The sequence below is a fragment of the Kogia breviceps genome, chromosome 6 (assembly GCF_026419965.1).
Source record: "Kogia breviceps isolate mKogBre1 chromosome 6, mKogBre1 haplotype 1, whole genome shotgun sequence".
Classification (NCBI taxonomy): domain Eukaryota; kingdom Metazoa; phylum Chordata; class Mammalia; order Artiodactyla; family Physeteridae; genus Kogia; species Kogia breviceps.
In genome coordinates, this window is record NC_081315.1 from 42,408,670 (window position 1) to 42,434,523 (window position 25,854).

A 25,854-nucleotide genomic window follows, 5' to 3' on the forward strand; every position below is an offset into this window, starting at 1 on the left:
GTAAATTCCTGGGGAATTTTTTCTTCAAAAATATATAGATTCCATAAGTTCTTTTAGTATTTCAGAGACATATGAATAATTTTGCTTTCTTTTTAAAATAAACCTGTGTTTTTCTTTTTTAATATGAAGAAATGTAAGATATTTCTTAAGGATTAAGTTTCTAAAATGTTATAGTGCATGCATCAACTTTCATAGATTTTTGATAAAGTTCAGCACTTTCAAATAGCATACTCTGAGAATTCATGACACTAGAAAGCCTTAATATATTATTATTATTTTTTAATTTTGTTTTTCTCTCTTCAATCCTAATCAACTAATAGAGACAGAGGAAGCACATGCCTTGGTCTGCAGGTCCATGGTTTAGTTTCGAAAATAATTCCTAGAAATTCAGGTTTGAGGGTGTCAGTTTAGTATTCTAAAACATACTTTGAGTTCAATCAATTGATAAACCTAATTCTACTTAAAGTAGGTAGAAATAATTTTGTTATTTGTAACTTATTAGGTTTTGTTTAGTAATTCTTACCAAAAGAGAATGCAAGTGACAAAACAGACTCTAAAGGAAATGGGAATTGGGGATGTTTATCTAACATGTTTGAGGTAGAAGGCAGCAAAAAGACTATTACCATTAAAGAAAGAATAACTGATAGAACGAATGCAGATATAGAGCACTTACCTATTTGATGAAAGCACACCATTGTTGAGTCAACGTACCACTGCTGAAAACCACTAACTAGCACAGGAATGGTTTAAGCCACAGCCTTATCAGGTCTCTTTTATGAAAAGTAATGTATTGATTGGTAAACAGAGAGATCCCAATATTGTAATTGAGACATTTTGGTGGATTTAAATAGATCTTTATAACCCAAACGCCCTAACTTCATGAGCGTCTTCTGACAGCACAAGCCACCTTCTTACAAGTTCAATGAAGTAGTTTATGCTCTGAAAAACATGTAATAACATCACTTGAACGATTTACATTGCCATTTTCCTCATGTCCCATTCCTCTCATCATTCTACAATTACCTCTCAATTTATAACTAGGTCAGATCCTAGCTTTCACAGGGGATTGTATACAATTTTTAACTCGAAAGGAAAAGCCTTATATGCCAAAAGAATTTCAAGATTTTATGTCAGTGTAAATCTTGAGATGATGTGTAGAAATGGATTCAGAGAGTGCTCTATGAGAGAAGTTGGCTTTAAATCAAGATTGCTTTATCAGTATGGGTGTATTAATAATTCTGTATCAAAGGTGCTAACTCTTGGTTGGTTGACCAACATCTAGACTCAATGTTGGTTAATGCAAAATACAGTTGAGTTGCTGGAAATTGTTCAGTGTAACATTATAAGAAGGAATCCTGGAAGTAAGACATGAATTTTTGGCTTACATATTTGATTAGTAAAAATTAAGTAGCATGTCAAACCTTATTGTAATCATGGTAATTCCTTAGCAAACTCACTAATGACATTTACTAGTTGGATTGGCTCCATGGAAAATGTCACTTAAACTATATAACTATTGGAGTATAAGAGCTATTTCATGACCAAAATAGCTTCCTTTTGAGTAACACACATCACTCAGGGACCTCCTATGTTAAATCTGGCCCAAGAATCATCCTAACATGAAAATCCAGGACCTGGAGAGTGGTTTCAGTAGCCCAGATGTCTCCACATTTCATTCGGGTCTCACCATGACCTGCATCCTTTAAAGTATTAGCACAATTTGATACAGAGTAAGACCACTGATTCTGATTGTTAGCCTGATGCTTCATATTATCTTGACACCATTGGCCATAACTTGAACATATGGGTCACTGCTATTTGAAAGAGAGGCTGGAAAAATGTAGTCTGAACTCTGCATAGTCAGATTATCTCACTAGAAATAGAGGATTTACTTACAGTGGAAGAAGGGGAGTCTGGATACTTGAGGCAATCAGCATCTTCTAACAGAGAAGGTAAAGAGAAAGAAATCAGATCCCTTTTTAGGGACTTCTGAATAAGGCTAATCATGGTGGATCAGAGTGATTTGTCAGAATGAACAAAGCTGGATCATAGATGGACTCCTGGCCTGAGTTTGTGTTCTGGTTGTGAGCTGCCATCTTCCCTCATCTGCTTCAGTCACTATTAGGGCAGTAGTTCTGTAACTCACTTTGTTCAGCTGCCACAACAGACAGAACAACTTTGCAGTGCCTGTTTTCCAGCATATTTAACCATTTGTTTTCAGTCAGATTTCTGAAAAGTGAAAGGTAGTTGTGACTGTAGAAATGTCTCCTTGTGCCCAGAAAGGCTTTGGTTTTGTTGGTATAGATTTTCAGAAAATTTAATTCCTTCTGTATAATAAAATGTTTACTTTTAATACCAGTTAGGTTTCAAAAAGAGTTTCTTCAATTTCATTCTTTATCCTTAGCATATCTTTTAATATACCTCAAAGTAGCTCTGTTAGATATTAGGCTCCATTTACAAATTTGATTATATGAAAGAAAAAAATGCATGAAGAAACTCGAAAGTGTTGATATAAATCTGTGCAAGAACATGTCTTAAGCATGTTTATACAACCATTAATTTGTCCATTTATTAAACTATTAGGGGATTTTATGATATTTTCTATCAAATCAAGACCAAAAACATTTTACAAAATTATCAAGTTTTTCTTATCACATTATATTTGTAGTTAAACCTCCATATCAAACCCAGACCACACCATTATTAAATTCTTAAACATTTGGAGAACTAATGAGGTGGATTGCCAGGGTTTATATAGATGGAGTACCAAAGAGCCTGCAAGAAATTAATTTACCCTACAAGATAAGAAAAAGACTAAACCCCAAGAAAAATGTCTTCAGGAACCAAACAGGGAAACATATTAGGATGGAAGGTAATAATTAACAATAAGTCTGTAGTCAGTTGAAATTAGAGACCCCACTTAAAGGCATAAAAATTATATTAATAAACAAGAAATACTGCCCACCACCAATACGAGTTTATAATCTCTATTCTGGACATAAAGATTTGGTTAAAGGACCATCAGTTGACCACTGTGTTTGTTCCAGGAGAATGCTAGAGCACTATACAGTAAAACAGCAAGTAAAAAGATGAGCTGTTTGACTAAGGTCTCTGTGGGACAGGGAGGGTACCGCAGCATCAGCAGCCTCAGAGCCAGCAGCCACTGCACGGATGGAGGCAGTGCCAAGAGCAAGCAGGTCCTCAGAGCACACATCGGTGCTCACAGCAACAGGACTTAGCATCTTTCCTGACAAAGATACCTCTGGGTATTGTTGGGACACAGTGCCATGGCAGTAAATTTGGTGGAACCTGTGGCCAAACAACTGGCATTAACTCTCTGTAACACCAGAAGTTTTCGTTGATGATGATCATACAAAAGATGTTTGGGATCTTTCTGTGCCACACTGTTTCCGAGGGCTTACACGTTTTGATTGACTAAATCCTGTGACCTTGGCCCTCTTGTTCAAAACTGCACATAATATATGCCTAGCCAAAATTCAAACTCAAAATCTGTGCTTTTAAACACTAAGCTATGCTGACAGAGTGTATAATTAAAGGAACACATTAGAGATTTCCAGGGAATCCCAGAATGAGTTGTAAACTTTAGAAGTCGGCAGGAATGTGGTTAGCACAGAGGAGGTAGCACAACCAGAGAGAGTTTGGGGTCTTTGATGTAACTTGATTTTCTCTCTTATAATAGATCTTGGGAAACTTATGTTACAGATTATTAGATAAAATGGATTCTTTTAAGTAATTCAAAGATGAATTGTATGCCTATGAAGATAATCTTGACCAAATTTCAATTATAAAATGGAAATATTTCACTTTAATTTTTACATTATATCCACAGGAAAGATAGACAGGGAGCCCAGATTAACACAGAGTGGCATTACAACAGTTTGTAGTTAAAGAATCTCAAAATAAGGTACATTATCTGGAAATCAAAACATTTATTTATGTAAATAACATTGCAATCATGGCCTCAGGAATAGATTTTTTTCACAATATAACAGATGATAATCAGTTTTGTCAGATATTAATTTCATGGGAATTACATAATAAATGTAAATAACCCCAATTTGCAGATTATATAATTTAAATGTTTTACTTTAAAAATTGTGAAATTTATAGACTGTACACTAGATTTAGGTTGAAGTCCTTATTAGTCAATTAAAAATAGATTAAATTGAATCCATTCTCATTAAAACCCTCATTAAATGTCTTATCTCCTAGAGTAGTGGTATTCAAACTTTCAAAAATAATTATAAATCCTGCTTACTAAATAATTATTAACCACTATTCCAAAATATAAATATTTTAAAATAAATTCAATATAGGAGTGACTATCCTCATATGCTACAAGTTTTATAAAAATAATCAGAATACTCACAATATGTCTTTAAAAGGAAATAAAGATGAAATAAATTTTTGTAACTATATTTCTAATCACAAGAACTTCAGCACATTCTTAACTCATAAATTAAACCACAAGATAGAGTACTGTTTATTTTTAAATATAATGGGTGTAAATCCCTTTTTCCAATAATCTGATATTTCCCATCTTTTGCCAACTTTTTATCAGATATGATTAAAATCATTATTGTTTTGTCTTCTGATGCAACAGACAAAAAGCTTTAACTGGGATATATTAAATATAATATCCACTTTTTCTCATTGTATTTGAGTCATTGGTGCTATTTTTAATAAGCTGTTTCCTTACAGGAATATTTTAAGGTCATTATCCATTTTTGAGATTTATTTAAACTAGCCATTATAAACGATAAATCATATTAATCTGGCATATGTGCACTGTACTTTGTCAAAATGCATTGAAAGAAAAGAAGCTATTGAGAGTGCCATTTTCACCTACTGCCTCATGGAACTTTACTCGTCCTTAAGGATATATCCTATTCTGTACATCACCCATGACCTTCTGATATGGCCTTAGAGAAGATGCCAGAACCAGTCTAAATATTAAATATTAGTAAAGCATAATTTTTTTAAATTCAAACTTTGTTTTAAATGCATACTTCTCATCTTTGATAAATGCTCTTTAGATCATTGATATATAATTATTTTAAACTATCAGTCATTTATAGTAGAAAGAAACAAAAAATATACATCTATATATTAAATACATCTTTTGAAGTATTTTGAAACAGTGTATATTCTATAAGCTATGTGGTCCAGTCACTCTGAAAAAGTCTTTCAGGTCTTCTGCCTAAGTAAAAACCAATAATTAACAACATATAGTCTCCCTTTAAAATTCTCTGAAGGCAGACATAAAACATCAGCAAGGTATAAAAAGATTTGCAAAAACAGTTGATTTTTAAAGAAACCATATTCTTTGTGTTCTAATGAAGAAATATCTAAAAATATAAACAGTCATCCATAGTGGCAGCCAGGTAATCTGTTTTCAAAAGAGAATATGTGTCCTAGACAAGAGGCTGACTTCCATAATTGCAAGATATTTACCAATATTCACTGATAAATATATTTTATACTTTAAAGATAAGACATTAATATTACATTTTATTGTTAATATTTATCTCTTTAATGATAAAAACCTTTTACCCACCCACCATCTGATTGTGTGTTATGCTCAACGTCTAGTGAATGATTGCTTCTATCTCTTAAATCAGGAATAATTTGATCTCAGACAAAAAGAGATATTCTTAACACCTATCATTTAAACTCATGTTTTATGTCTGTTAAGACACAACTTTCTTTTCCTTCCTTTCTCTCTCTCTCCCCCCTTACTTCCTTCCTTTTTATGTAAGTAATGCAAAGTGATAAAATCAAATCTTTTGATTCTTAATAATAAACTTTCATTCAGAATATACAAGGTATGACAATTTAAAAAGCATATTCTTCTTCTCCCCATTGTGAGTAATTGGCTAACTCTGTCACAGACACTCCAAAGGATTCACTGATAGCTGATAGATGAGATTTTTACCTGGAGAACATCATGTATTTTCTCAAATGGCACACATTTTATCCAAAATTCTGCTATATCTGACAGTGTTCCTTTAATCCAAAAGGTAAATACGACTGATGTCATTCTCTAAGATTTTATAGCTTAAATATGTCGGTAATGCAAATTTACACAAAGATGCTTTTCTATAGTAATTTCAACCATTGAAAATCTATGGCTTATAAGAGGCAAATAAATTATGATTTGAAAGATAAAAGATGTAATATGGCAAAGATGTATTTACTGATTTAACCATTTTTTGTTAACCATTGTTAATCTTCAGGGTGTGGAAAGAAATTTGGCATGATACTGAACAGTCTTTTTTGGAATACTTGAAGGGCACAGAGTAAATTAAAATCTGTTGAATGATCTAATGCATAATATAATTAGTAATTTAGAAATGAGGTTTCTGGTGTTGACGCTTGATTTCCTGATAAAAATGCACTTGATTTTTTTTTTTTCTTGAGTGTGAGGTTTTCCAGTGATGAATTGGACATTCAATACCAGTTTCCCTCCTTTTCCCACATCTGAGTTATATTTCTTGAATTTACCTGTATCTTCTTAGGTTACATATTGCATGCCATCTAACAGTAAGGAATTCTGCTTCTTTGAAGGTAATATACTTTCAATTTTCACCATGTTAAAGTAGTTTTTATTTCAATTTTATAAAGGAAGTAATTAAATCACAGGAATTTTAAAGCCTCATTGATACACTCCTGAGACTCTAAACTGGGCCACATTTTCCACCGGAAATTCAAATAACAACTTTGGAGAAGATGGCGGAAGAGTAAGACGCGGAGATCACCTTCCTCCCCACAGATACATCAGAAATACATCTACACTTGGAACTGCTCCTATAGAACACCTACTGAGTGCTGGCGGAAGACCTCGGACCTCCCAAAAGGCAAGAAACTCCCCACATACCTGGGTAGGGCAAAAGAAAAAAAAAAAAAAAAAAAGACACAAAAGAATAGGAATGGAACCTGCACCTCTGGGAGGGAGCTGTGAAGGAGGAAAGGTTTCCACACACTAGGAAGGCCCTTCGCGGGCAGAAACTGTGGGTGGTGGAGGGGGGAGCTTCGGGGCCGTGGAGGAGAGCACAGCAACAGGGGTGCGGAGGGCAAAACGGAGAGATTCCCACAGAGGATCGGTGCCAACAAGCAATCACCAGCCCGAGAGGCTTGTCTGCTCATCGCTGGGGCAGGCGTGGGCCGGGAGCTGAGGCTCGGGCATTGGTCCGATCGCAGGGAGAGGACTCGGGTTGCCGGCGTGAACACAGCATGAAGGGTGCTAGTGCGCCAAGGCTAGCCTGGAGGGAGTCCGGGAAATAGTCTGGACCTGCCAAAGAGGCAAGAGACTTTTTCTTCCTTCTTTGTTTCCTGGTGTGCGAGGAGAGGGGATTCAGAGCGCAGCTTAAAGGAGCTCCAGAGATGGGCGCAAGACGCTAAGGCTGCTGCTGCAGCCACCAAGAAGCCTGTCTGCAAGCAGAGGTCACCGTCCACACCTCTCCTCCCAGGAGCCCGTGCAGCCTGCCACTGCCAGGGACACGTGATCCAGGGACAACTTCCCCGGGAGAACGCATGGTGCGCCTCAGGCTGGTGCAATGCCATGCCGGCCTATGCAGCCGCAAGCTCGCCATGCATTCCATACCCCTCCTTCCACCAAGCATGAGTGAGCCAGAGCCCCCGAATCAGCTGCTGCTTTAACCCTGTCCTGTCTGAGGGAAGAACAGACACCCTCAGGCCACCTACACGCAGAGGTAGGGCCAAATACAAAGCTGAACCCCGGGAGCTGTGCAAACAAAGAAGAGAAAGGAAATCCCTCCCAGCAGCCTCGGGAGCAGCAGATTAAAACTCCACAATCGGGCTTCCCTGGTGGCGCAGTGGTTGAGAATCCGCCTGCCGATGCAGGAGACACGGGTTCGTGCCCTGGTCCGGGAAGATCCCACATGCCGCGGAGCAACTAAGCCCGTGAGCCATGGCCGCTAGGCCTGTGCGTCCGGAGCCTGTGCTCCACAACGGGAGAGGCCACAACAGTGAGAGGCCCGCATACCGCAAAAAAAAAAAAGAAAAAAAAAAAAACTCCACAATCAACTTGATGTACCCTGCATCTGTGGAATACCTGAATAGACAAAAAAATCACTCCAAATTGAGGAGGTAGACGTTGAGAGCAAGATATATTATTTTTTCCCCTTTTCCTCTTTTTGTGAGTCTGTATGTCTATGCTTCTGTGTGAGATTTTGTCTGTATTGCTTTGCTTTCAAAATTTGTCCTAGGATTCTGTCCATCTGTTCTTTCTTTTTTCCTTTTTACAATTGTTTTGATTATTTTTTATTTTAATAACTTTATTTTCTCTTACATTATTTTATTTTATTTTATTTTATCCTGTTTCTTTCTTTCTTTCTTTTTTTTCCCCCTTTTGTTCTGAGCCGTGTGGATGAAAGGCTCTTGATGCTACAGCCAGGAGTCAGGGCTGTGTCTCTGAGGTGGGAGAGACAACTTCAGGACACTGGTCCACAAGAGACCTCCCAGCTCCACATAATATCAAACGGTGAAAACCTCCCAGAGATCTCCATCTCAACACCAAGACCCAGCTTCACTCAACAAACAGCAAGCTACAGTGCTGGACACCCTATTCCAAACAACTAGCAAGACAGGAACACAGACTCACCCATTAGCAGAGAGGCTGCCTAAAATCATAATAAGGTCACAGACACCCCAAAACACACCATAGTATGTGGTCCAGCCCACCAGAAAGACAAGATCCAGCCTCATCCACCAGAACACACACACTAGTCCCCTCCACCAGGAAACCTACACAACCCACTGAACCAACCTTACCACTGGAGACAGACAGCAAAAGCAATGGGAACTATGAACCTGCAGCTTGAGAAAAGGAGACCCCCAAAACAGTAAGATAAGCAAAATGAGAAGACAGAAAAACACACAGCAGATGAAGGAGCAAGGTAAAAACCCACTAGACCTAACAAATGAAGAGTAAATAGGCAGTCTACCTGAAATAGACTTCAGAATAATGATACTAAAGATGATAAAAATCTTGGAAATATAATAGATAAAATGCAACAAACATTTAACTAGGACCTAAAAGAACTAAAGAGGAAACAAGCAATGATGAACAACACAATAAATGAAATTAGAAATACTCTAGAAGGGATCAATAGCAGAATAACTGAGGCAGAAGAACAGATAAGTGACCTGGAAGATAAAATAGTGGAAATAACTACTGCAATGCAGAATAAAGAAAGAAGAATGAAAAGAACTGAGGACAGTCTCACAGACATCTGGGACAACATTAAACTCACTAACATTCAAATTATAGGGGTCCCAGAAGAAGAAGAGAAAAAGAAAGGAATTGAGAAAATATTTGAAGAGATTATAGTTGAAAACTTCCCTAATATGGGAAAGGAAATAGTTAATCAAGTCCAGGAAGCACAGAGAGTTCCATACAGCATAAATCCAAGGAGAAACATGCCAAGACACATATAAATCAAACTATCAAAAATTAAATACAAAGAAAACATATTAAAAGCAGCAAGGGAAAAACAACAAATAACACACAAGGGAATTCCCATAAGGTTAACATCTGATCATTCAGCAGAAACTCTGCAAGCCAGAAGGGAGTGGCAGGACATATTTAAAGTGATGAAAGAGAAAAACCTCTACAACCAACATTACTCTACCGGGGCTCCCCTGGTGGCACAGTGGTTGAGAGTCCACCTGCTGATGCAGGGAACACGTGTCTGTGCCCAGGTCTGGGAAGAACCCACATGCCGCAGAGCAGCTAGGCCCATGAGCCATGGCCTCTGAGCCTGCACGTTCTGAGCCTGTGCTCCGCAGCGGGAGAGGCCACAACAGTGAGAGACCCATGTAACACACACACACAAAAAAAAAAACAAAACAAACAAACAAAAAAATTACTCTACCCAGCAAGGATCTCATTCAGATTTGATGGAGAAATTAAAGCCTTTACAGACAAGCAAAAGCTGAGAGAGTTCAGCACCACCAAATCAGCTTTCCAACAAAAGCTAAAGGAACTTCTCTACACAAGAAACACAAGAGAAGGGAAAGACCTACAATAACAAACCCAAAACAATTAAGAATATGGGAATAGGAACATACATATCAATAATTATCTTAAAAGTAAATGGATTAAAGGCTCCCACCAAAAGACACAGACTGGCTTAATGGATACAAAAACAAGACCCATATATATGCTGTCTAAAAGAGACCCACTTCAGACCTAGGGACACATACAGACTGAAAATTAGTGGATGGAAAAAGATATTCCATGCAAATGGAAATCAGAAGAAAGCTGGAGTAGCAATTCTCAAATCAGACAAAATAGACTTTAAAACAAAGACTATGACAAGAGACAAAGAAGGACACTACATAATGATCAAGGGATTGATCCATGAAGAAGATATAACAACTGTAAATATTCATGCACCCAACATAGGAGCACCTCAATACATAAGGAAAATACTAACAGCCACAAAAGGGGAAATCAACAGTAACACAATCATAGTAGGGGACTTTAACACCCCACATTCATCAATGGACAGATCATCCAAAATGAAAATAAATAAGGCAACACGAGCTTTAAATGATACATTAAACAAGATGGACTTAATTGATATTTATAGGACATTCCATCCAATAACAACAGAATACACATTTTTCTCAAGTGCTCATGGAACATTCTCCAGGATAGATCGTATCTTGGGTCACAAATCAAGCCTTGGCAAATTTAAGAAAATTGAAATTTTATCAAGTATCTTTTCCGAACACAACGTTATGAGACTAGATATCAATTATAGGAAAATATATGTAAAATATACAAAAACATGGAGGATACACAATACACTTAATAACCAAGAGATCACTGAAGAAGTCAAAGAGGAAAGCAAAAAATACCTAGAAACAAATGACGATGAAAACACAACAACCCAAAACCTATGGGATGCAGCAAAAGCAGTTCTAGGAAGGAAGTTTATAGCAATACAATCCTACCTTAAGAAACAGGAAACATCTCAAATAAACAACCAAACGTTTCACCTAAAGCAATTAGAGAAAGAAGAACAAAACAACCCCAAAGTTAGCAGAAGGAAAGAAATCATAAAGATCAGATCAGAACTAAATGAAAAAGAAATGAAGGAAATGATAGCAAAAATCAATAAAACTAAAAGCTGCTTCTTGCAGAAGATAAACAAAATTGATAAAACATTAGCCAGACTCATCAAGAAAAAAAGGGAGAAGACTCAAACCAATAGAATTAGAAATGAAAAAGGAGAAGTAACAACTGACAATGGACAACCTGGAAGAAATGGACAAATTCTTAGAAATGCACAACCTACCGAGACTGAACCAGGAAGAAATAGAAAATATGAACAGACCAATCACAAGCACTGAAATTGAAACTGTGATTAAATATCTTCCAACAAACAGAAGCCCGGGACCAGATGGCTTCACAGGCGAATTCTATCAAATATTTAAAGAACAGCTAACACTTATCCTTCTCAAACTCTTCCAAAATATAGCAGAGGGAGCAACATCCCAAACTCATTCTATGAGGTCACCATCACCCCAATACCAAAACCAGAAAAAGTTGTCACAAAGTAAGAAAACTACAGGCCAATATCACTGATGAACATAGATGCAAAAATGCTCAACAAAATACTAGCAAACAGAATCCAACAGCACATTAAAAGGATCATACACCAAGATCAAGTGTAGTTTATACCAGGAATGCAAGGATTCTTCAATATATGCAAATCAGTCAACGTGATACACCATATTAACAAAATGAAGGAGCAAAACCATATGATTATCTCAATAGATGCAGAGAAAGCTTTCGAGAAAATTCAACACCCATTTATGATAAAAACCCTGCAGAAAGTAGGCATAGAGGGAATTTTCCTCAACATAATAAAGGCCATATATGACAAACCCACAGCCAACATTGTCCTCAATGGTGAAAAGTTGAAACCATTTCCACTAAGATCAGGAACAAGACAATGTTGCCCACTCTCACCGTTTTAGCCACAGCAATCAGAGAAAAAAAAAAAAAAAAGAAATAAAAGGAATCCAAACCAGAAAAGAAGTAAAGCGGTCACTGTTTGCAGATGACATGATATGATACTTAGAGAATTCTAAAGATGCTACCAGAAAACTACTAGAGCTAATTAATGAATTTGGTAAAGTAGCAGGATACAAAATTAATGCACAGAAATCTCTGGCATTCCTATACACTAATGATGAAAAATCTGAAAGTGAAATTAAGAAAACACTCCCATTTACCATTGCAACAAAAAGAATAAAAAACCTAGGAATAAACCTACCTAAGGAGACAAAAGACCTGTATGCAGAAAATTATAAGACACTGATGAAAGAAATTAAAGATGATACAAATAGATGGAGAGATATACCATGTTCTTGGATTGGAAGAAGCAACATTGTAAAAAGTGACTCTACTACCCAAAGCAATCTACAGATTCAATGCAATCCCTATCAAACTACCACTGGCATTTTTCACAAAATTAGAACAAAAATTTTTACAGTTTGTATGGAAATACAAAAGATCCTGAATAGCCAAAGCAATCTTGAGAATGAAACATGGAGCTGGAGGAATCATGCCCTGACTTCAGACTGTACTACAAGGCTACAGTAATCAAGACAGTATGGTACTGGCACAAAGACAGAAATATAGATCAGTGGAACAGGATAGAAAGCCCAGAGATAACCCCACGCACATACAGTCACCTTATCTTTGATAAAGGAGACAAGAATATACAGTGGAGAAAAGACAGCCTCTTCAATAAGTGGTGCTGAGAAAACTGGACAGGTACATGTGAAAGAATGAAATAAGAATATTCCCCGACACCATACAGAAAAATAAACTCAAAATAGATTAAAGACCTAAATGTAAGGCCAGACACTATGGAACTCTTAGAGGAAAACATAGGCAGAACCGTCTATGACGTAAATCACAGCAAGATCCTTTTTGACCCATCTCCCAGAGAAATGGAAATAAAAACAATAAACAAATGGGACTTAATGAAATTTAAAAGCTTTTTCACAGCAAAGGGAAACATAAACAAGACCAAAAGACAACCCTCAGAATGAGAGAAAATATTTGCAAATGAAGCAACTGACAAAGGATTAATCTCCAAAATTTACAAGCAGATCATGCAGCTCAATATCAAAAAAAAAAAAAAAAACCCAGTCCAAAAATGGGCAGAAGACCTAAATAGACATTTTTCCAAAGAAGATATAACAACAAGCACCTGAAAGAATGCTCAACATTATTAATCATTAGAGAAATGCAAATCAAACCTACAATGAGATATCACCTCACATCAGTCAGAATGGCCATCATCAAAAAATCTAGAAACAATAAATGCTGGAGTGGGTGTGAGAAAAGGGAACCCTCTTGCACTGTTGGTGGGAATGTACATTGATTTAGCCACTATGGAGAACAGTATGGAGGTTCCTTAAAAACTAAATATAGAATTACCATAAGACCCAGCAATCCCACTACTGGGCATATACCCTGAGAAAACCATAATTCAAAAAGAGTCATGTACCAAAATGGTCATTGCATCTCTATTTACAATAGCCAGGACATGGAAGCAACCTCAGTGTCCGTTAGTAGATGAATGGATAAAGAAGATGTGGCACATATATACAGTGGAATATTACTCAGCCATAAAAAGAAACAAAGTTGAGTTATTTGTAGTGAGGTGGATGGACCTAGAGTCTGTCATACAGAGTGAAGTAAGTCAGAAAGTGAAAGATAAATACCGTATGCTAACACATATATATGGAATCTAAGAAAAAAAAATAGGTCATGAAGAACATAGGGGTAAGAGGGGAATAAAGACACAGACCTACTAGAGAATGTACTTGAGGATATGGGGAGGGGGAAGGGTAAACTGTGACAAAGTGAGAGCATGGCATGAACATATATACACTACCAAATGTAAAAAAAAATAGCTAGTGGGAAGCAGCTGCATAGCACAGGGAGATCAGCTATGTGGTTTGTGACCACCTAGAGGGGTGAGATGGGGAGGGTGAGAGGGAGGGAGACACAAGAGGGAAGAGATATGGGAACATATGTATATGTATAACTGATTCACTTTGTTATACAGCAGAAACTAACACACCATTGTAAAGCAATTATACTCCAATAAAGATGTTAAAAAAATTAAAATAACAATTACTGTGTGCAATTTTCTGGGTTTGTGAGTTCATAATAGTCATCCTATGACAGCTAAAGATGTCATATTCATAATAAATTCACACACAATCACCTGCCAATGCACTCATTTTCAAGTACTTTGTACATGATGATAGAGGTGTTTTGCATGTCTTATGCTGAGAAAGCTCCCCCTTTTGCAGAGAACTAAGTTCTTTAGCAGGGAAATTTGTTAGGGAACATGAGGGCTTCATGATTTGAGTGGAAGGAGAGTGAAGAAGTGCTTCCTATTTATGCTTGATGCTCAGTAAGAAAAATAGAGTTCCTTCAAAGGAAGGAACTTTTCCTTCTCCTTAGATAGTAGGATAGTTAACCTCTTCTGAAGAGAAATAATAAGCTTTTATCATGCTATAGGCCTTAATATAGTAGTTCAATTGCTGTGTTATCTAGTCCACTGGCCGTGCCTCTTCTAACAGTTTATCTGTGAATGCAGGGACTTGCCCTGTACCACTTTCTCAGAGAAATGAGCTTCTGTTGTAAAAAGGGCAAAGGGAAGAAATTCCTTAGTGAGCAATAAAACTTACTATTAATTATTATTAAAAGATAGTATTTGCTGAGAGAAAAGACTAGAGCCCCTATATAGCCTAAATAAATTGGGCAACATCCCGGAAAATCTGTACCTAAGGCCTCCAATTCCAATATGTTGCTTCTGAAAGGCAGATAAGAGGGGACCTAACATGAGGGAATGTCTCTACCCAGATTGTGTTTCTTAACAGGTGAAGATCTATAACTCATGGTCATCAGCTTCCGAGTCATGTAGGATCCATCTCATTGCAAGAAACAGATACCTTACTTGAAGTATGTTAAATAATAGAAATTTACATTTCCACGTAACAAGTAGTCCACACTGGGAAATTCCAGACCTGACATAGCAGTTGAACAAGTCAGGACTCCAGGTTCACTTCTCTGGTATATTCTTGGTTTCCTCCTTTTGGTTATAAAAAAACTGCAGTAGCCTCTGAGCATCATTTCTTCATTTCAGTGACTTGAATAGGAAGGGGCAAGGACTGTTTATCTGTTTTGCTCAGAGAGGAAAACTATGCCTGGAAGACCCTCACCCTACTTCTCATAATTAAATGCCAGGAATGTGTCATATGCTCACTCTTAAGTTAATTACTGGCAAGTGAGAATGAAATACCACAACTGACATAGAGCAAATATGACTCATCCCCTGGCACATGCAACATTGCCACTCCCAAATGAAAAAGAGACAAGGACAAAGTGGGCCTTTGTTAAAGGGTAACTAATCCACATTATCTGACCCATTATTTTTTTTTATCTTTTTTCTCCCTCGCTCTCTTTGTACCTTGGGATTAACAAAAATTATCTCACGGGCTTTCATGCATTGTTTCATTAAACACCAATGGAGTCTGTGTGCTGGACACTGCAAATATAAACCTTGTTATGAAACAGAGCTTAGTAGCAGATTCACCTTACCTAGTCTGGAAGGCAAGATATAATAAACAACAAAAAACGGCTTTCAGTATGAGGGGTCTGAGTTATAAAGCAGAGTAAATACCATCCATGTGAAGGAAAGGTGAAGAGGAAAGGACAGGTGAAGAGCAATGGCAGGAGCAAAATTATGAAGGACACAAGTGACAAATAGCCAGTATTGCCTAGAGGAACTATAAGCAGGTTCGTTTTTCTGGAGAGTGTAGGTTAAAGCTAGGGTTTGCTAGACATGAGGTAGTAGATTGCCTTTCTAAAATTAACATTGTAGAGTTATGGATTAATAAATGATTATGGACTGAATGTTTCTCTCCTTTCCAAAATCCATAATTTGAAGGCCTAACCCCAAATGTGATGGCATTTGTAGATGGAACTTTGAGGCGGTAATTAGATTTAGATGAAATCATGAAGGTGGGGTCCTGATGATAGAATTAGTGCCCTTATAAAGCGAGATTAGAGAGCTTGTTCTCTCTCTCAAAGGTACATCAAGAAGCCAGCCATCTGCAAGCCTGCAAAAGAGCCCTTACCAGGAACCAATTTGCCAACATCTTGGTTTTAGACTCCCTAGCCTCCAGAACTGTGAGAAATAAATTTCTGTTGTTTAAGCCACCCAATCTATGGTATTTTGGGATAACAGCCAGAGCTAAGACATGAATATACAAAATCATTGGAATACTTATATAATGCAGATAAACTTGAAGAAACTAATGATTCAACTGAGAGCAGAGTCATAGACAAGAAGCGCAGCACAGAAGTCATTTAGCATCAACAAATGTCTTAAGGACAGAAGAATGAAGGGGATCTAAAGCCTGTTATGAACAGGAAAGCAAAATATGTTTATCTAAGCATCATATTGTGGCAAAGAACTCTGAGATAACTACACTTGAGAAATAGTATTCCAGAGACAGTGACAGAGGCCGTGCCGGTTTCCTGGAGATTGTAGCAATAAGGACTAAGAGGGTGACTTAACATCTCCTGGTGGGTGTTGTTGTGTGTAATTTGTGAGGAAAAAAGTCACTGCTAAGAGATCTGCTGGGGAGTCATTGGCCTTTGGGAACAGATGAGTTATAGTTAGAGCAGTCAGGTGATGGGTAGGTTCAGAGAAGTAGTCTCCCTACAATGTGTTCCCCATATTTTATCTATAAATCACAGGTCTGTATCAAAACCAAATCAGTTTTATTCAGATGTGGAAATATGTTAAAACAAATGGTTTATTTTTATCGATACAGTTATACATTCATTTATTTTACTTACACAGAATCACTTGGTATTTACTTTGATTTTATTGTTTTGTTTTAATTTACCTATTCTTTATAAATATATTGCTTTATTCAACTTGGCATAAATTGGTATTTTAAAAATAATGCCATTAAATGCATTAAGTAGTGTAGAATATACTATTTTCTTAGAGTAAACAACCCTTTTATAAAGCACCTCTTAATATTTTTAATAGACTATTTTAGAGCAGTTTTAGGTTCACAGCTAAATTGAGCAGAAGGTACAGAAATTTCTTGTCCATTCCTTGTTCCAGCTCATGCATAGCCTCCTCCTCCTCCTCCTCCCCCCACGCTGGTGGGGGATGGTCAACATCCCCCACCAGCGTGGTTCTTTTGTTACAATTGATGACCCTATATTGACACATCATTATCACTCAAAGTCCGTAGCTTATATTAGGGATCACTCTTTGTGTTGTATATTCTCTGGGTTTGGATAAATGTAGTATGGCATGTATTCACCATTATAATATCACAAAGAGTAGTTTCACTGCCCTAAATCCTCTTAATATTTTGATTTACAAAATAAGATGTGTTTATGCATTTTGTCTCATTAGTATAATTCCACTTTACTGTGTTTTTGCTCTCCCCAAATAAAACAAATTAAAAGATTATCATGCCTTTCCACAGTGGGTAGAAACAAATTCAGAAGACTTTGTTGTTTATCTCACCATCATTGAAAACATTTCTTCCCCTAAAGGAATAGTTAACTCAGAAGAGGGAACAGATGGTGGGAGAGACATAAACAGAATAGAACTGATTCGTGCAGGATTGCACCTGGGCAAATCACTCCTTTGACCCTATCCCGGAGAACAGGAGAAAGGAGTTCCAGGAAACATTTTCTCTCTTTCTTGTTTCCTGTCACAGCATTATTAATCATCTTTAAATCCCATAAATTAACTCTAGTCAGTTTTAGAAAGATAGTCTTTATCTTGTAACTTAGGCCATGTAAATGTCACCAGGTCAAAATCATGCTCATAATCACTCTATAAAATTATAAAGTCTGGGTCTTTACTGTGAAAGCCCTTTTCACTTGTCAAGGTGATAGGTGACCTGATTAATTAAAGTTAGGTCTTTAGGACAAAGGCTTCTGACTTCCTTCATTGCTTTAAGCCTTGATTTAATAGCTGTCAACCTTAAAAAATCAGTTTTCTATATCTATAAAATAATATGTTAGACATATATCTGGTAATAATATTAGAGCTGGTGAAAGTTACATGGGAGTGACTTTAAAAAATTAGAAATATTTTTGAAATGTTGAATAAAAATCTGATGGCTAGTGTAAACCATATTTTTCTGTCAATTTATATTATGTCAAAAGAAGTTTCTGGGTCTAACAATACATTAAAAATTAGTAACATGGAAAACATCTTTTCCCAAACAAGGGGAGAATTTGTTTTGTTTTTCTTTAAAGAAATGGAAACAATATAATTTTGTATAATATTTTAAGACTACCAACGGATGTGTCAAGAAAACTAAGCTATGTTTAAGAAAATCGAAATCTTGAAATTTTATGTAAATTTTCAGGTTTCTTTCAATATCCAAGATTTTTTTTTTTTTTTTTTTTTTTGCCGTACGCGGGCCTCTCACTGCTGTGGCCTCTCCCGTTGCGGAGCACAGGCTCCGGACTTGCAGGCCCAGCGGCCATGGGTCACGGGCCCAGCCGCTCTGTGGCATGTGGGATCCTCCCAGACCGGGGCATGAACCCGTGTCCCCTGCATCGGCAGGTGGACTCTCAACCACTGCGCCACCAGGGAAGCCCAGGGAAGCCTAATATCCAATATTTAAAATCATCTTACATCTCCTTAATGACCCCTAAAAATGAAGGAGTAAACAGATGCCAAGAGAGAATTTTCTGTGTAAGCTGACTTTTGCAGCCACAAAATGGAAGTACTTGAACTGTGTTTTCTTTTTTAATATGTTTATAGTTACGTTTGCAGTAAAAAAGGTGGCATTCTGTTGGAGAAAACATATCAACATCGAGCTCTTTACTCACCATGACACTATTTATTTGTTTGTTCATTTGTTTTTGCTATTGTGATTTCCTAGATGAATATATGGTGTCCGCTTTCTCTCTTCAGACTTTCATTGTCTTTATTACATAGATGTGAGCAAGACCTTCCTACAGAGAGTATCTGAACACTGAGCAAAGAAAATATGAAATTTCTATTGTTTTAACACTTCCTGCTTTTTGATTTTTTGAACAGGATTTGGTTAATAAGCTATTATATGCATCTACCTCTAGTTCACTTCCCACAAAGTGAATAAAAAAAGTACTTTTCAAGATATAATCCAGAATTATTTTGTTACAACTGAAATAACAGTTCATTTAACTGGCAATCTGAAGGCTGGTTATGTCAGAAAACGTAGATGATTAAGAAATATATAAATGAATGTCATCAATCTAACACAAACTCTATTTGAGGGCTAAACCCTAAGTAATCAGTTATATAGTCTGCCTTTTCTGTAGAGTTAGTTTCTCCTTTCTCTGAAATTCTATGCAACTGTGCTAGCTTTTCTCCCAGTATTACAGTTGTCACCTTTGCCAGGCAGCCTTCCCAGTAGACTGTGCCTCTAGGTCACGAGCTATGTCTTGTTCTTTGTAGACGTCCCAGTGCCTGGATAGTGAATGATTGAATAAAGATATGAACACGTGAATAAATAACATCAGGAAGAAACTGAAATCTAATTTGGGGTACATGATTATTCACATTTAAAAGAATATATTTATAATTATAAATTTTAAAATGATATATAAGTAGTAAAATGTGTGGGTTTTTAAAATATTTAGTTGTATGAGATGAAAGAAATTAATAATTATTGGATGTTTTGTTAGGATTTTTGGATGGAAATTGAACTGATCTAATTGGTCAAAGAAGGAGGGAGGAGAGAGAGAGAGAATATAAGGATACTAGTAATCAAATCTTATCAATTAGGGTTTGAATTTTAACCATAAAAACCTATCTAGCTTGTACATTCAATAAACCTGGAAATCAGCTTTCTGTCATATCCACTATGGACTTGTTTTTTTTTTTAAAGTAATCTCTGTTATTTTATGTAACAGCACCACAAGGCAGCCTGCATTCTCGTATCTATTTCTTGACAGATAACCTGAAAAATGAACTTGTTCTCGCTTCTGTATAAAGTGTCCAAAGTAGAAATAAGCTGATCCCTAAGACAGCCTAAAACAGATTCCTAAGACTAAGCTCTATTTAGTGAACTATATAATTCTTGTAATAAAGGATAATTACCTTTCCTGCACCCATTATGTAAAATATTCTCATGGTTGTAATCTGACATTAAAGGGTTACATTAGGTGATAGCTGGTGGGAAACACACTGAGGAAAAACTCGTTTTTAAATAAATGCTAGAGAACTTCTGTTGCTGAAACTTTGACCCTTGGAATTCTTCATAGAATAATGCATAGTAATTGTTAAAGCTTACTGAGCATAATCCAAGGGTACTTTTACTTATAAACAGATCATTTTTAATAAATTAATGAAATGTAACATAATTTTTACATATTCATAGGTGCTAGAACTATTCATTTCAAACCCTGGCTTTGCTACTTGCATGTTATTTGATCTTGAGAAAATTACTGTTTCCTCTAAAAAAGTCCCACTTTATATATAAGGTAAGGATATATATGATTAATGCATAATGTTGTCATGAGACTTATTTGAGAAAAGATATATAAAATGCCTACCACAGTGCCTGGCTCAGAGTAAATGTTCTATGAATAGTATGTATGTACTCACCCACATAAATGTCTAGAGGTTTTAAACCATTGGCTCAAACCATGCATCTTATAGGTTAAGCTTTTGACTCGTGTCAGATAATAAAGTCTTCTTCTGTCTCTATAGACTGTTTTCCACTACTCTCCACAGGCTTCTCTAATATATGCGTTTGAAAAGTAACAAACCAGAAAATGAAATTTAGGCAAGCTCCCTATCTCTTAGCAACAGGAATTATTTTAGCCACTTCAGGTAATTACAGGTTATATAAGAATGATAAATAATATCTGTCTTTAAAAAAGAATGAAAATTCTCAGCAAATTACATTCTCTAGTTGCTTGTACTTTCTACTTGAGTTTTATTTTTCCAATTCTTAAATTATTATTATTGACCAAGTAGGAAGACAATTATCAAATGTAATTGTGTCTTCTTAGAAGGAACACCTTAAAATGCTCCTTTTAAAGAAACAATTGCAATTTTAAATTCTCAAATGACTGCATTCATTGTCTTTTTTACTTCTATTTAATGGGGGGAGGAGGGAGGTTTTAATTTTTCTTCTTAGAGAATTTTGCTCAGTATTTCAATTTGTTCAGTATTTCCTGGGAATAAAATGTTGTAGTTTGGGATAGGAGAAGGTAGAGAAGCTATACCAAGTTCCCAGATTATAAACACCACCAGTAAAACAAAGAAGAAAGAAAGAGAGCATTTGTGTTACCTTTTATTCATTTCAGATGTTCCATAATAAGATATAGAGTAATAATAACAGTATTTTCTATCACAGGTGATAATTCTGAATAGCTGTAGAACTATACTTTTCCTAATCAGAGTTCTGTCATATAGTTAGATAGGTATATTTTCTCATTGTCTTTTTGATCACGAAGAAAAATGCTGCTAGTAAATTTGAAGAATCAAAGGATTCAATTACCATACAAACAGTAAGAGAAAATAAAGGATAATATACAGCTCACCTATTATTATAAGATAGAAATTGCTTCTATAATGCATTGTAAATCAGACCAACTAATCTTATTTACTAAAGCAATAGTAACTTGATTTGCATTAAGTCAGATAAGAGACCTAAATGGTACAAATACAAGGAATGAAATTATAATCTAACATCAAAGGACTTTTCTTTTAAAAATATTAAGTTGGGTAATCAAGAATTTTTTACTTCATCTTTAACACTTCTATTATATATGAACTTATGAATAGATACATTTCAAAAAATAATTTTAAAAATAGGAAAAATGAAAGGATACAAACATTATAATATTTATTCCCATTAATAATTTTCAATAAATAATTTACAGTTAATTTAACATCACTGGGGCATAATAAGGTCACGCATTTTCTAATGTGTCAGTGTTACTGACAATCTGATAAAGGTTCTCAGAGATTTGCAAATTCCTGACTCATTGTTAACATTTTGGTGATAAAGTTTATTGTCCTCATTATTACTGTCAGCATTTTTTTTCTATTTCCATTCATTTACATAAAGCCTAGCTGTTTGACTACAGAGGATACAAAAAATCTTCTGTCTATAATCTGTTATGTCTGAACACAATTATTCATCTCACAGAAATGTGATCAATTTCCTAAGTGCCTGAAAGATCACTGAGAAGCAAAGCAAGCTTGGTGTATGGGACCATGAGAATAGCTGGTTTTATATTGTTTCCCGTTACACTCTGTCCCTTCATTTTTAAAGAATCTGTTAAAAAGTTGTTTGGCTGCTCTGTAGGGATTATCCCTGTGAACACAAGACAGAAGGATAGGGGTACCATGAACGTGGGATAAACTGACACATCTCTCTGGAATCTCTCATTTACCCTAAAATTGGAAATGATATATGTATGATGAATAGTATCCACTATTAGACATATTGTGCATGATATTTTAATGATAATAAGTAAATGAATATGTAAAACTATTTGGATAGAAAATTGGATTTGTATGAAATTTTACCCCAGGCCTTGAAGATAGGTGTTTCTTTCCTCTGTACTTCAAAATATATTAATCCAAATTTTTGAGAATCTCAGATGAAGCATAGGTAATACATTATTTCCTTTTACATGAACCTCAAAAGGCATGCACATCCTTCAACCCCCTTTCCACCCCATGCTACACTGAAGTGGGGAGCTCTGGTGATTGAGGTATATAAAGAGGACCAAAGAAAAGAGATTATACATGAATAATTTTGCTAGGAAAAGTGTGGCACTTAAGTTGTCTCTATAATTCTTTTGAATTTTGGCAAATTTAGATGCTATTATATCATAGTTTCATAGTCTTTCTCAATTTTATTCCAATATTAAAAAACAGTATTACGGAAAGTGGTGTCCGGCTGCTCTCCCCTCTCTTTTTTTTTTTTGTGATATGCGGGCCTCTCACTGTTGTGGCCTCTCCCGTTGCGAAGCACAGGCTCCGAACACGCAGGCTCAGCGGCCATGGCTCACGGGCCCAGCCGCTGCGCGGCACGTGGGATCTTCGCGGACCGGGGCACGAACCCATGTCCCCTGCATCGGCAGGCGGGCTCTCAACCACTGTGCCACCAGGGAAGTCCTCCCCTCTAAGGATAGTAAAGAGACAAGGTTGGTGGAAAGGAAAGTTTGCTGTATTTTGGAGGCCTGCAGTGGAAGGGTGGGGGTGGGGGGAACTCCTGTCCAAAGCTCAACTCGCTCCACTGACAATTGGTAGGCAAGCACTTTTATAGACAGAGAGAGGGAGCTACATGCAGAGCAGCACAGTCATCTCTGACAGTCATCTTGAAACTGGTCATTGGTGGTCTGACCAGTATCATCTTGACGGTTTTAGGGTCGGTTTGTTTCCGTTTCTCTGAGGCCAATTCTAGGAATTGTGGCAGCTTGTGTCATGGCTACAGGCTGGTCATCATGTAGTTAACTTCTTCCACCTGGCAGGGGTTTCAGTATCTATAAGACAGCTCACAGGATATGGCTCAGAATATTATCTATAGCCCTTGAGGAGGAACTAAAAGCCCTGACTATGCTTAATGACTAAACTATCATTATTTGGTCTCCTTTGACTGTTTTCCTTTGTTTCTGTATTTTCTCACTTCTCTGATTAAACTTATTCTTTGGCTAAAGTTTTTCCACAGACAAAAGGCAAGCTGAGGACATGGGGAGAGCCAGGATCAAAGGTTCCTGCTCTGTTTCACTACCTAACTCATAGGGATGTCATGGGGATACATTAGAAAACTGTTGTGAAAGACTCTGGAATATAGTATACAACAACATCATGCATTTTCCGTTAATATAGGATGGAGATGTTTCCATATCAATGCATACACAACTATCCTATTCTTTTAGGTGGATATTTGGTGTTTCATTGTATTTTATCAAGTACCTAGTGATTAATATTTAATATGTTTCCAATTCATAGGCAATATACACAGTGTTGAAATGAGAATTTTTCATAAGCTGCCTTGTGCACATATGTAAGTGATTCTTTAAGGCAGGTCAGAAAGATTGGAATATTAGGTCAAGTGGTCCCCTACTTTAAATCATTGCAAATCATCATCAAAAAGCTGTGCAAAGGTAGACCACCATCAGTAGTACAGGAGTGTGTTTAAGGAAGTCTTGCAGACACCTTTGTCTCAGTGGTGGTCAGGAAGTGGAGGGGAGGACTGAGGAGCTATTGTTTAATGGGTACAAAGTTTCAGTTTTGGAAAATGAAAGATGTTTAGGAGATGGTGGTGATGTTTGCTCAATAATGTGAGTGTACTTAATGCCACTAAAGTGTACACACATTTCTTTAAATGGTAGAAAAGAGCTCTATATTTTCCTTGGAAGGCTGAGATAGGACAAAGCCCAAAGATAGAATTTCAAAATCCTACTATTTGAACTCTTACTATTTAATTTGTTTGATTATTTCATTATTTTGTAGAAATATCTGTATCAGTTTGGGAGCTTTCTTTACATCAATTTTAGTTAACAAAAATCTTGAAGTTATTTTGGCTCCATCCTTTTATCTTTATTTACTTGATTGCAAATTTTCAACTAATTTTAAACAAATTGCAACCAAAATGTACAGTACTCACAAAAAATGTAATGTCATTGTAGCAGAGTTAGGTTAATTTACAGAGTAGTTCTTCAAACATGTCCAAAATCTAATTGATAGCAGTCACCAGAGAGAAAACGTATTCTAACATGCAGAAATTTATATTTTATTTCAACATTTTTATATAACAAGTATACCGTGTGTATAATTTTTTTTTAAATTTGACACCTTTCACTTTTTACTTTAATATTATAACTTATTCAGATGCAACTTTTAATTTTATGTTCCTAATAAACAATTGCAAATATATTTACTCCATATTTTTCTCATTTACTAAGTGACATGTTTGTCAAGATCATGTGCTATTCCAAAATTTATACTTGTGTTATTACAAAAACAATTTGTCTTGAATGTTGAGCTTTTGAACTGAATTTATATTAATAATCCCAGTGATAGCAGATGTTTCATGTTTAACCAGAGTGAACTTCCAAAAGGCTTACTAATTGATTCCATGAATTAGATGAAAAAACTTAATCATTGTTGGAATGAATTCAGCTGATTTCTATTTGAAGAATATAATGTCAACAATATATAAGTTCTTTGTAGACTTCTGCTGCTGTAATGAAACCTACCAATTAACATCTATTTAATCACTTAAAGCACGTACAAATAAATAAGCAAGATTATTGCAGGAGAATAGTTATTTAAGTGAAAAGTCATGTTTCATAGAGATACATATGAACCTAACTTCTATAATTGCACTTGATAACAGTGTGTTCAAAGATGATGACTTAAATACCTAATTAGATGAAGCCCACATACTTTATGGGGGATAATCTGCTTTACTCCAACTCTGATTTAAATGTTAATCTCTTTCAAAAATAACCTTCATGGCAACATCCAGACCAGTGACTGACAAAATATCCAGGCACAGTGGCCTTGTCAAGTTGATACGTAAAATTAACCACCACAAGGCCACTGAATGAAGTAGAATTACTATAACAAATACAGAATGTATTTCCAAAAAACGTAATATGTTGATATTTATTTCTTTTTATGACTGCCTCTTCAACCAGGAAAGTAGTTGTAACTTGAGAAAATGGGAGGCTTGAGTCTTATTCTATTGTTTTGAGTAAGC